At 37.7% G+C, this 13,674-nt stretch overlaps 1 protein-coding gene across 1 annotated transcript in view; it reads left to right on the forward strand.

Annotated features, from left to right (window-relative positions):
* Positions 1-13,674, forward strand: part of pdca (phosducin a) — a 253,431-nt gene that overhangs the window by 212,671 nt on the left and 27,086 nt on the right. The window lies entirely within an intron of this gene.

The following is a 13,674-nucleotide window of genomic DNA, read 5'->3' on the forward strand; positions in this document are numbered from 1 at the left end:
TATGAACATTATTCATAATCAAATGAGAATGGAAGGATGTAATTGCAAAAGGAAATGTAACTGATTTATTTTAATGGATATTGTATCACTAACTGGTAAGTATGGGATGTATTGATTGAAAACAGCTGTGCAGTCACCCCTTTATGGCACCCCAACCCACATGTTTCTTTAAAGGGATAGTTCACCCCAAAATTAAAATTTTGTCATAATTTATCCACCATCATGTTGTTCCAGACAGTTGTTCCTTTAATCAGTGTGTCAAAATAAGATTTCAGATCATTTTAATGTGAATCATAGATCATCACAAACATGTATGTTTAGATTTCCATTGGCAAACTGATCTTGTTACACATACTGTTAGGCTACATGTTGTATAAAACTTTATTTTGATGACATTCTGTTGACTAATTAATGATGTACCTACAAGTCAACTAACTCACAGTAGAGTAGACTGTCTGCATAGTATCTGCTAACACGTTATGATCAACTTATTCTACTAGCCATAACGCCTTATACTATCCCTAACCCTACCCTATAGTCTACTAAAACTCAACCAATACTCTAATGCAGTGCATGGTTCCCAAACTTTTTCTGCCAGGCCAAGACCCTTTTGTTTATGCATATTTCATTTTTCACAAAACTTAGTTTGAGAGCAAACAATAATTGGGGGACCCCCTACAGTACCACCACGGACCCCCTGTGAAGACCTCTGGTTTACAGTGTATTCAGACACACAAGCATGCATGCTTGCAGATGCACAGACTGCTTTAGCCAAGTAGACACAAGCACTCAGTGTAAGTTCTTCAAAGATTCTATCCCTGTCAGGACGATGCCTAATGAGTGTCATTCACGGATGAGCTGAAGATGATTCATCCACTTCATGTCTATAGGGACATCACTGAGTTTGCAAAGGAGGAACAATCTGAGTGTACTTAGATGAACTCATATTTCACAAATAGCTTGATTTCTGTGTTCCCACATCTATTTCTAATAGTGATGCATGTGATAAATCATATACATGTAGGTTGTAACTGACAGTACATGCATTACAAGACAATTCTGTCATCAATAAGGTCACTCATCCTCGTCTCACTCCAACTGTATATTATTTTATTTATTTTCATAAACTTAAAATGAGGTGCTATGCAGAATTTCAGTGCTGCTCCACTACATCAAATAAAAGTGTAAGTTGATTTTCATACTTGTCCATCACGATACAGTAGGTTACATAACATAACACAAATTCAGACAGATGGGATTTTCAGTGAATAATGGCTAAAATGACAGTCACATAAAACTATTATTTGATTTCAAAGACATATTTCAGAAGACAGGAATACACTGGACCACATAGTACACACATATACTTATGGACCACATATACTAGGCCATTCAAAAATATAGGATCAGTAGTTCTGTCAGGACCACTATCGTCAAATACGATTGACAAGCATACAGTTAGGATTGGCGGTATGGTTCTGTTCTGGGCGAAAACTCCCTGCGCATTCATGCAGCCTAGCATGGATAAGAGCAGGGAGAGCAGCAAAAAAAAAAAAAAAAAAAAAACCTAAGGGTAAACAGAACAGAACCAACATGAATGTATTGCAGATATCATTAATTCAAGACTTTAAAGTACAACATAATTCAAGAATTTATTCTGATTCAAAGGGCACTCAGGCGGCCAAATACTGACTGACGAGAGGAGGAGCTGGGGATGGAGGAGGGTAATTAGCTCTTGAGAAGCGCGATAGCTGCTGATAATACTGAAGGAGCTTATATAAGTATACAGTGATAGGCGTCATATTTCTACAGGTAGACGTGGATCAGCTGAGAGTCACTGATGTGAGCTTGACTAATGTGACCTCCCAGAACTGATGCTACGCTTAATATTTATTTAAAAGTTTTTGATAAGTATCTGCATTTATTTGATAAAAAACTGTAAAAATAGTAATATTGTGAAAGATTATTACAATTTAAACCAACTATTCTATTTTAAATATTTTAAAATGTAATTTATTGCTGTAATGGCAGAACTGAATTTTCAACAGCCATTACTCCAGTCTTCAGTGTCACAGGATCCTTCAGAAATATTTCTTCTTATTATCAATGTTGAAAACATATTTTTGTAAAAACCATGATACATATTCTTTTATGACTAGAAAATTCAAAAGAGCTGCATTTATTTAAAACGGAAATCGTATGTAACATTAAAAATCTCTTTACCGTCACTTTTAAACAATATAAAACTTTTGATAATATTTTCTGAATAAAACTTTTCATTTCTTAAAAAAAAAAGTGTTAAATCCTATTAGTCTTAGTCACCTTGTCAAGTCACGTTTATTAGCGCTTTATACAATACAGATTGTTTCAAAACAGCTTTCCTATGATAACAGGAAAATTATTAATTGATTGATAATTGATGTATTTATTTTCTACCGGGTGTTCAAAATATGTAATTTGGGGTTTTTACTAAAAAACTATAGTTCTTCCAATGTTTCATCATCGCGCTCAAATTGATAGGGTAAAATAGACGCCATTGGTACTTTACAGTGTGTACAATCGCTGAGCTGTAGGAAGCTTCCGGAGCTGAAATTCAGTCATGGTAATGCTGCAAGATGTAGGCTAGACCAATCACAACCGACTGGGCCATCTGGCCAACCAGAGCAGATTAGGCTCGCGGAAAGGAGGGATTTTGAGAGACTGAATCTTCGGACGAGTCGTTTGAGAATCATTGAAAAATGTAGTGATGTGCATTATATATTATGAGAAAATTAAAGTGTTTTTTTACCTTTGATGCATGTAAACCTGTTGTAGGAGACCTTCAAAACAAAATTAGAAACCTTTAAAATAGCATAATAGGGGCACTTTAAATGAACAACTACCTAACATCTCCTTTTCTCTTCCACCGAAGAAAGAAAATAATACAGGACTGAAAAGACATGGAGATGAGTAATGCCGAAAACAAATTCATTTTGCCTTAGGTAATGCAGCCCTTGTGGGTTTGAGATCTCCCATCACTGCCTGTAACAACACATTTACTTTACCACTCAATTCCAACTCTTCTAACTCTCATCCAGGCCAAGGCGTAACTTCCTACATACAGGCTGAGCTTCTGCCAGTTCTGTGCAGTTCTGTGTGTGCTGCCCAGCAGGGGGGAGGCTCACAAATGTTTTTTTTTTTGCAAAAAGACTGCTGCACGTTCACATGCATGAGAACAGTTTCTTCCCCTGCAGGCAATGAAACCGCCTGCTGATCACTCCAATCCACAAGCAAACACTATACACATTTCTTCAATATTACAGAGGGTCCATGCAGAAACAAAACATGACATATAAGGCTCACAATAACTACCAAGCTAACAAAAATATGTCCTAAGAATGTTTTGCTTATGTTCCCATTAAGTAATGAAAAAGTATCAAGTTCTCAGAACGTTCAAAATGTCCAATTTATTAAATTGGTTATACGAACGTTAAGGGAACATTCCATTTGATCATTTTGCAAACAAAATGGGAATGTTACTTTTGACTGTTTTCTGAAAATTCTGAGACAAATAGTAACATTAAAAAAACATTAAATGAACGTCCAACCAAATAGTTTAAAGAAAAAAAGTTCCCGTTCCCTGTTCGCTGGGTAGAGTGTTTGTCATTCAGCTTCACATTTACATGCTTGACAAGAGTCAATTTGGTTTGTTTAAATGGATTTGTCAATACTCTGATAGAGTACAGAAACATGTACATTAAAATGTACAAATGTACATCAATAGATTAAGCAAAAGTTCATTACTATCATGATCTAACAATAAGCGAGCGTATATTACTCTCAGATCTTTTTGACACATTTACTATGTTTCAATCAACAGAATTTCCCTCAAAATCAGTGCCGGAAATGCAAAAACAATCCACATATTCCAACATAGCCTATAATAAGCCAGCTTTTAACTATGTGGATCAGTATATTTTAGTAAACAGCAAGATTCTATTGATTCTGTAACACTTCAGTTTCTTTTGCATTCCCAAAGCCTCTGTGTGGATCCTTGTAACAGGATTTGGGGGTTTTCACAAGGCATGACCTACATTTTCCACAATCACCATTTTCAGGTGTTTCAGCCCAAAGGACACACTGCTTCGACCTTTCAGCTACATATGAGAGCCAGAGAAAAATGTGAAACATGTACAACAACAAAAAGCATAAATAATTCTACAAAAAAGGTGAAAACAGTCAGAAGCATATAAAGCACCAGGATTGATCTATCTGCCGAGGGAGGGGAGAAAAACATCCCTGCAAAAGAATGAATGAGACTGAATGATGATGTCTACTACTTCATTACCAACACATTTGCTTTTGGATTGGCTCAACAAATTCAGACAGCAGCCAGACTGGAGTCAAGGGAGGACCTTGGAAGCTGATAAACCAGTGTAGCTGTTTTCACATATTTACTCTGTAAATTATTTCACTATAACCACATTTACATATTAAACTTGGTCAAATCAAAAGGTTTGAAATGATTTTTCCAGTAAATCAGAAAAAATAATAAAACTGTAAAAAAAAAAAGGAAAAAAAAAAAAAAAAATTGCTGTTCACACAAGCCGGACCTTTCATATTTCATTTGAACCGCACCAGGGTTCTTTTTCCGCTTGTTTGGTGCACACTAGGGTTCGGATGGCAGCGTTCACCCTTATACAAATGAACTGCTTTAACATAGAAATCGCACCAAGAACACACCCTAAGAAAACATCCTAAGATACCCTTCACACATCAGTATGCTACCTGCAAAATCTGGTAAAAGGTAAGTTAAGGCAAACAATTTAAATGTGGGAGTAAATCCGCTAAATTATAGTCCTGTCTGTCAGTCATGAAATTGCGATGATTGACATAACCATACCAACATGAGAATGTGATAACCATAGCAACAATTTGGCGTAGTGTTACGATTTTTGTTACATTTACACTTTAGTCATAAGTTAAACTTTGCAGAACCTCCAAAATTTTTTTTTTTTTTTTTTATTAATAAGAAGGATCATAAAAACATTGTTTTTATTTAGTAGGCCTACTGCCCAGAAAAAGCTTTTTCACATAACAGATGTTTAAGTAGCCTATAGTCCACAAGACAAAATACAAGACAAATTACATCCTACACTTGATTTATAATATTGTGTATCATTGGAAGTTCATGAGTCCCTTGTTTGTCCCGAACAGTTAAACTGCCCAATGGTCTTCAGAAAAATCCTCCAGCACACTATCTAGCAGTTATTGTATGATTTTGAGATCCATCTTTTCACACTGCACTTCTTTTTTTTTTTTTTTTTTTTTGGTGAAACATTTTTACACTCAAAAAAATTGAGTAAATTTTAAAGCTGGGAAAATCAATGAAATATACTGTATGAATTTAGTAAATGCAAGTAAAAAAATGCATCTGGTACATTAACAAATAAAATTGAGTAGAAATAATTGAACATTTAAACATTTAAAAAAACAATATTTATGAGTAATATTAACTGTTTTTATTTATGAGTAATATTAACTTTTTTTATTTCCTCTAAACCTTTGTAAAATCGAAGTCCATACAACCACCAGTATACATGACATTGGCCTTTATTGTCAATGAGTACAGCAATACAGCATATTTTACACTGTTTTAACATCTAGCCTATACAATATTGCCTACATTTAAACTAATTTAACAAACATTTTAGAAGTAAAAATGAAACATTTAAACATTCAGGTAGCCTAATTCAAGTGTAATCAACCAGTATGTTATCCAATTTCCACTGGATCAGCACTGGTTCTCGTGCCGGAGAAGGACTCGCCCTCTGCGGGTGAACTTCGAACTTCAGACCCCGTCCTGCGTTTCACTCATACTGTAGCTGAAAGATTCTGCGAGCGACTGACTCCATAACCTGCCAATAAACACACAGTGCACAGTTCATTTTATCATCCAAATTAATTATATTCATTAACATTAGGAATAAAGTCGTGTGTCGACTTTCGGACTTGGACTCGGACTTGATTGGTTAAGGACTTGGGGTTCTTCTCAATTCTTATTTGTGCATCCTTATTTCCTTTCCTTGCTTCCTTTCCTCGCGTCTCAGCTCCACCCCCTGTAGGATGCAAGGGAAGACTGCAAGGAAAGAAAAGGAGGACGGAAGAATCGAAGGAAAGCCTTTTTTATACATTGGAATACTTGATCACTCGAGCGTCACTTCATAGCGTCATCAGCTGCGCTCAAAGGATCTGCCCTTGTATTAGTTTGGTTATTTAAGAAATTCATAATATATAATAATAAAGCAAGATACCCTGAAGGGATGATACCCAGGGGATCTTGATACCCAATGCCTCCATACTGGCATTTTCCCTACTGCATTCAAGCAGGCTCGGGTAACTCCACTGCTTAAAAAAAACAGCATTAAACGCATCATTTGTAGAGAATTACAGACCTGTCTCTCTCCTATCATTCATTGCGAAAACACTTGAACGAGCTGTTTTCAACCAAGTAACATCCTTCTTGTCTCTGAACAACCAGCTGGATGTCAACCAGTCCAGCTTCAGGAAAGGGCATTCAACTGAGAAGGCATTACTGTCGGTCACAGAAGCCCTATAGATCGCAAAAGCTGCTTCCAAATCTTCAGTTCTCATTCTCCTGGATCTGTCTGCTGCCTTCGACACTGTGAATCATCAGATCTCATCACTGGGCATCACAGGAACTTCCCTCCACTGGTTTGAATCCTATCTCACAGGTAGGTCCTTCAGGGTTGCATGGAGAGGCGAGGTATCCAGAGCACATCAACTGACAACAGGGGTTCCTCAGGGTTCAGTTCTTGGACCCCTCCTCTTCTCCGTCTACACCACATCACTGGGACACATCATACAGGCACTTGGTTTCTCTTACCATTGCTATGCTGATGACACACAGCTCTTCCTTTCATTTCAACCAGATGATCCCACAATAGCTCCATGGTTCTCAAGTTGTCTGGCTGACATCTCGGCCTGGACGAAGGAACATCACCTGCAGCTCAACCTGGCAAAGACTGAGCTTCTCGTCCTCCCTGCCAATCCGTCTCTACAGTATGACTTCACTATCCAGCTAGATTCATCATCAATCACCCCATCAAGGTCGGTCAGAAATCTTGGAGTAATACTGGATGACTAGCTGACCTTAACAGACCACATTTCAAAGACAGCTCGATCATGCAGGTTTGCACTTCACAACATCAGGAAGATCAGGCCTTTCCTAACTGAGCATGCAACACAACTTCTCGTCCAGGCCCTGGTCATTATAGGCTTGACTACTGCAATGCTCTTCTGGCTGGACTTCCATCATGTGAAACTAAACCTCTACAAATGATTCAGAATGCTGCAGCTCGTCTTGTCTTCAACGAGCCCAAAAGGGCCCACGTCACTCCTCTGTTCATCTCTCTGCACTGGCTACCTCTCGCTGCTCGCATCAAGTTCAAGGCATTGACGCTTGCTTACAGATCTATCACAGGCTCAGCTCCCTCCTACTTTCACTCAGAAGCCTACGATCGGTCAACGAGCGACGTCTCATGGTTCCATCACAGAGAGCCACAAAATCACTTTCCAGAACATTCTCATTCACGGTTCCATGCTGGTGGAATGCTCTCCCCACCCTCACCCGGAATGCAGAATACCTGACAACAATCAAAAGACAGCTGAAAACCCATCACTTCCGTGAGCACTTAACCTCATAAAAAAAATAAAATGCTTATGCTACTCTGAACAATGCCTGAACTTCGTATTTTGAGCACTTCTTGCGTTGTTTTTGCCTCTTCACGATGACTCGCTTAATTTAGTCCTAATTTGTAAGTCGCTTTGGACAAAAGCGTCTGCTAAATGACTAAATGTAAATGTACCCTGTTGAAATATGTGGTTTATATAAACTGCAGAGGTAAAGTATAAATTAAGATTATTGTGAGAGATATGAAGGGGGAGGAGAATTGATAGGTGCGTCACGTTTAGTCGATAAAACACTTCCGCATAGGATACACCTGTGCATCCTTGCTCATAACTCCTCAGGAAGCCTCCTCACTCCTATATCCTCGCCTCCTCGAGGTGCAATTAGATAATTGAGATGTCCTTCAAGATGGCTGAGCTCGATCGGTTTCCAGGTCATAGGATGGAGGAGAGAGGAGACGATGAGGGATATTGAGAAGCACCCTTGGACTCGACTCTGACTCAACAAAGATGGACTCGGACCCAACACTAGCGAACCGTGCCTTGTTCCAAACTAAACTGCCAGTGTAAAAACGCCCTTAAGGTCCTTGCACACTGAGTCCGAAATTTTCGTATGCGTTTTTTCGTATTCGTCATTCGGTGGCTCTGAATTGTCAAAACACCTCTCAAAATACTCGCTACGGATGCGGAAATATAAAATCAAAATGATGAGTAATAATGAGAATATATATAATATACAATATAATGAGAATTAAAGTTGTAGTTGTGACTTATAAAGTCAACATTTAAATCTATTGCGAGATTTAAAGTGAAAATGGTTAGAAATAATGTAATTATAGTCACAGAATTTTTGAGGCAGAACCAGGCTTCCATAAGCAAAAGCCCATCAGATCATGCCATATTCTGCATACAAAGAATATTGTCATCATTAGAAAAGTAACTTACTGTTTCTTCTGCTCATGCTGTGAGGAACCATAAAAATTAAAATACAAAGGAGAGAAAAATTAGTGCAGCATCCCAAGAGAAACATCTACTGTAGACTGATAATGCTGCTACATCATCATGCACAGTCTCTTAGATTCACACGGGAATTAATGATATCATAATAGCCAAACGACTTCATTTATATGCCAGGTTGTGCATGAATACAGTTTTACAACTTATTTACGCACCACTATTCCCAAGCAGCTCTTTGTGCCTCCCAGGGTGATCCCATTAAATTAGGAAAAACTCTGCAGGAAACAGAAATACAATTTCCTCATTCAGCTCATGAGAGAGTTTTCATTTTGCGGTTAAACCCCAGGCTCACCATAATGGACTGGCTTCCAATAAAAGTTCAGCTTTATTTGCCTGCCTCTGTTGCCACAATGAGGTGTTGTAAGAAGAGACATATATGGTAGACATGCAAATGTTCAGTGGCTTGAGCTGAAATTTGTTAAACAATCTTCATCGGAGGATAAGCGTAGGCGTCCTGTCCTTCTGGTAACCTCAAGATGTCTGCACAAGCTTTTTGCACCTTGCTTATATCAAGCATGAGAGTATGAATAGTGTCTGAAATGTTGTTTTTCAGATTCAGAAGCAGCACCGCCAAGGCCATCGGCTACACAATGTGCTCTCACACTCATCTTACAGGGAAAAAAAGCATTGATTGGAAACACTCTCGTTCTATACAGAGTCTGCTGAGGAGTTGCCATGGCAACCTCGCAGAGATGGAAAACTTGCAGTTCTTTGCCTTACAGATTCATCGTCTGGCTGTGGTTAAATAGGACAGTGTGTTGTCCTGTGTTGATAGCACTGTGTATGATGGACGGAGCTGATTGTGTTAGGTACATGCACCTGATGACTCTGTGTATATCTGTGTTTATGAAAGTACATATGTGATTGTGGAAAAATACCACTTTCTGAGGCAATAGAGGTAGGAGGGCATCAAAGCACATCCAAATCCACTGTTTACGTAGCCTAATATCCTGTCAACTAAGATGAATTTGTATGGATGGTTTTTGAAGGAAGCATGCCATGCATGCGGTTTGGGCGGACGGTGGAACATTTACAATCTGATGAAGACGTTGAAAGTAAATGAATTCATGAATGTCATTTCCCCCCTTTATTCAGCTTAAAGGCATAGTTCACCCTGTTATACTTACTCTCATGTCGTTCCAAACCCATAAAACATTGGTTATTTATTCTTTGAAACACAAATTAGGATTTTTTTTTAAATTGAAACCTGAGAGGTTTCTGGCCCTCCACTAATTCCACGAAAACTTAGAAGATCCAATAAGGTCATAAAGGCATAGTAAAAATGAATCCATATGAATCGAGTGCTTTAATCCAAGTCTTGTGAGGAGATATGATGGCTTATATGATGATCAGATTTTAATGGCTTTCATTCACATCTAAGCACATACACAGAGCACATCAAATATGGTAAACACGGAAGCTCAAATGTGCCTGCATCACACTTTAAAATAAAACTCATTGGTTTGCGTTTGAACTTCCATGCTTACCATATTTGATGTGCTCTATATATGTGCGTTGCCGTTGACTATTGTTTAGATGTAAAAATGCTTAAATGAAATATGTTACTATAAAGCGATCTTATATATTCACAGGACTTGGATTAAGACTATAAGTGAATAGATAGAAACCTTTCGGGTTTCATTAAAATATCTTAGTTTGTGTTTAACGGTATTAGGGTGAGTAAATGACAGATTTGTCCTTTTTGGGTGAACTTTCCCTTTAAAGTTGCATTTCTGCTGATAAATTAGCACAGTCATGAAATATTTGCTTGGTTATGTCTTATGCATCATTAGATGTGACATAATGGTGCCTTGTAAACCGACAACAAGTCGCATTCTGGGTTATAGGGCATCAAAAGAACAAAGAATATTTATGTGCTGCCACTGTTACCTGTAAATATGGTCTATAGCAACATACAATGTAGTCCAGAATATGCAAAGTATAATGAGAGGTCTGCTGTGTGAAGGCTTTATTTGACAGTCATGTCTGTCCCTCTCTGTTGGAGGAACCACCTTGACATTACCTTGACAGGTCGTGCCTGACAGCCATGAAATGAACTTGACATTGTCTCTCCCCCTTGGAGCTGATCTGTGGATGCATTATCTTTGCCAGATGACCCCTCCATCTGTCTCCCTCTGTGTACTGCATTCAGGCTGTCCTCAAAAAAAAAAAAAAAAAAAACATTGCTTAGATCATGCGAAGCAAGTTTAGACGTTCTTGCATGTATAATCTCAAAAGTTTTTGTTGTTGAAAGCTGAGACATTACAAGGTGAATTGATAGGCCATTTGAAGAGAAATCATAAAAAGAGCACTTCTCTTACAACAAGTTGGGTTCAGCTACTTGCAGTCCTGTATTGATAGAAAGTAACACATTATCTAGTCTAGTCTAGATGCAGATCAACTTCTAAACCATCAGTTCACATTCAGATAACACTGGCAATTATTCAGATAAATATATCCTTTTTTGAAAACCAAAATTTGTCTCTTCAAAGTCTTGAAATAAGACAGCATGATGCAAAAAAGAGCACATTGATACTATACTGAAATCAGACAGTCTTATTATAGACAATCTGCTGGTAAATTTGATAAACCCATGTTCCTTGCCCATTTTGTTAAGCAATCTATAGGGGACAGATGGTTTGGATGTATACATGCAATGTTATTTTCGGCCAAATGACATGCTGATAGCTACATATCAGAGAATAAACACAATGTGCGCTTTCAGGTTTGAAATTACAATTTAATGGAACAAATGCGAAAATGTAAAAATACACTATGTACTTTCCAATGTTGGAATGATAAGGGACTCAAACATCGCTCACCTTCATTTTAACAGACGCTTTGCTGTTGTTTGCATTAGCCAGGTGACATAAGAGATGTTTTCATGTTGCAGTATTTTTAGTGAGCAATGGCTCTTCATTTCAAGGCAATAACATGATGTGAATCGGCCCAATGACAAGCTCGAAAGTAATGGATCAGGCATCTATTAATCACTTTTTCTCTTAGATGTCTCTGTTTCCTTGTTGTCTTAGTCTCTGATACATTACACGGCTATTCACGCTCTACTCCCCTCTCAACACAATACATTAGGTCTTCAGGGGATGCTGTATGAAATGATGGGGAGTGAGAATCTCTTCCTCAATTTAGGTCAGCTTTCTGACCTACTTAGGACCCACTGATTGGATTCAGCAATGCTAACCAGACCCACTTTCCCGGCTTTTAACACTTCCTAGAGGAATGTGTTTAATCCAAAATGCCACATGTACTCTGAGCCAAACACTGAGCTTGGCAGAGGATATAAATAAAGATGAAGTGATTGTGAGGGAAGGGAAGGGGAACTTTGATTCTAGCTATGAACATAATGTAAGGTCATTTGTTAGAGCTGGTCAGTACGTTTACTTTAGATGTGTCCTAAGGACAGACAAGGCTTAGATAAATACACTTGTACAAAGACATGGAAACTACAACTCAGCACAGAAAGACTGAAGCAACCTTAAAGCACACTTGTATACAAAGGGAAAATACTTTCCGCTGTTGTGCAATTTCTGAAATAAGATGCTGAAAACAGGTTCTTTGTTTAGCTACCCCACTTTTTTCATTTACAATGTGCAACTACATGTAATAAAAGCATTGGCTGAATGGGGTTCTGGCTCAGAGATGTCAACTTCATCGTAAAGGCATCATTATTACTATTTGTCAAACTTGGGTATTAAGCTTAACCATAAATACTTCAGGATAATTATGCTAACATGCTAATAACCACTCAGAACACCTTAGAAACTGCATTGCAAAGGGTTGGCAACCATGCCGAAAACCCTGGCCTCATGGCAGAGAGTTTATTCTGTCCAGGAACCGAGCCACCTGACTGACAATTCATCACAGTTATTGTTGTGTATATGTGACATTTAGGGGCAGGTTTATTATACCAAAATAATAGACTAGCATAGAAAAAAATAATAATGTCATGGCTCTATGAATGATTGTACAGAAGAAAATAGCAGAAAACATGACAGCACAGTATTGGAAATTAGTACTATTTCACAAAAATAACTGAAATCAAAGCACATATATACAGCGTAACAAAACTATGAGAATAATTCAAAGATTTGATGTCACTAACCTTGCAAACAACTGTTGTTTTCCAGACTGATACAATTTGTGCTCGTACTCACAGAAAATTGCAAAGCCAGTTAGTTTTGTGTACAATATGCATCATCAGATGTTTAGTGAACTGACTGTGGGTGGTCCGTGGGCATGTCGTTTGAGGCTGAGACTATATACTGTCACATATAGAAGGTGTATTTTCCTGTAAATGTGGAAGAAATAGATCACTTCACAAAAGGCACATAAACAATGTGATGATATACTTTTTGATATTTTATGATACAATGTGAAAGTGTGGAAATAAATGAAAAATGCTTATTTTGGCTATGATACCAAATATTTATTTCAATATATATTAAGACATATCCTCAGTTAAAATACAATGCTAAACAAAACCCCAACAAGGCAAAACTTCCAAATATCTGTCAACGGGTTCAACTGAAAGGCCATTTCTCTGATTTTTCGGATCTGGTTTAGAGCACTAATAAAGGAAGTGTGTCAGTGAAACTCAAATTATAACCCACTGATCTCTTTCACATCTCAGTTTGCTGGCAAAGTTACAAATACTTATTTACAGGGGTAAAAAGATTTTATGATTATCCTGTTGATTCCGCAGAAAGTACCAGCCATCACTATTAAAGGCATCATTTACAAAAGAAAAGCAAAACGAAACAAATCCTTTAGTTACAGTACATACAGTATTAAGTCACCATGCATATGTAAGGACAGGTTAAAGCCATAATGTGGGGTACAATTATACTGTACAAGCACATATAAAACTTTAAAATGTGTTGGTTCTGATTCACTCTTTTAAAACAGACACATTAAAATAGGTATACTATATAATTGAAATCTAAGTTCAAT

The sequence above is a fragment of the Rutilus rutilus genome (genome assembly GCF_951802725.1).
Source record: "Rutilus rutilus genome assembly, chromosome: 6".
In the NCBI taxonomy this organism is placed as follows: Eukaryota; Metazoa; Chordata; class Actinopteri; order Cypriniformes; family Leuciscidae; genus Rutilus; species Rutilus rutilus.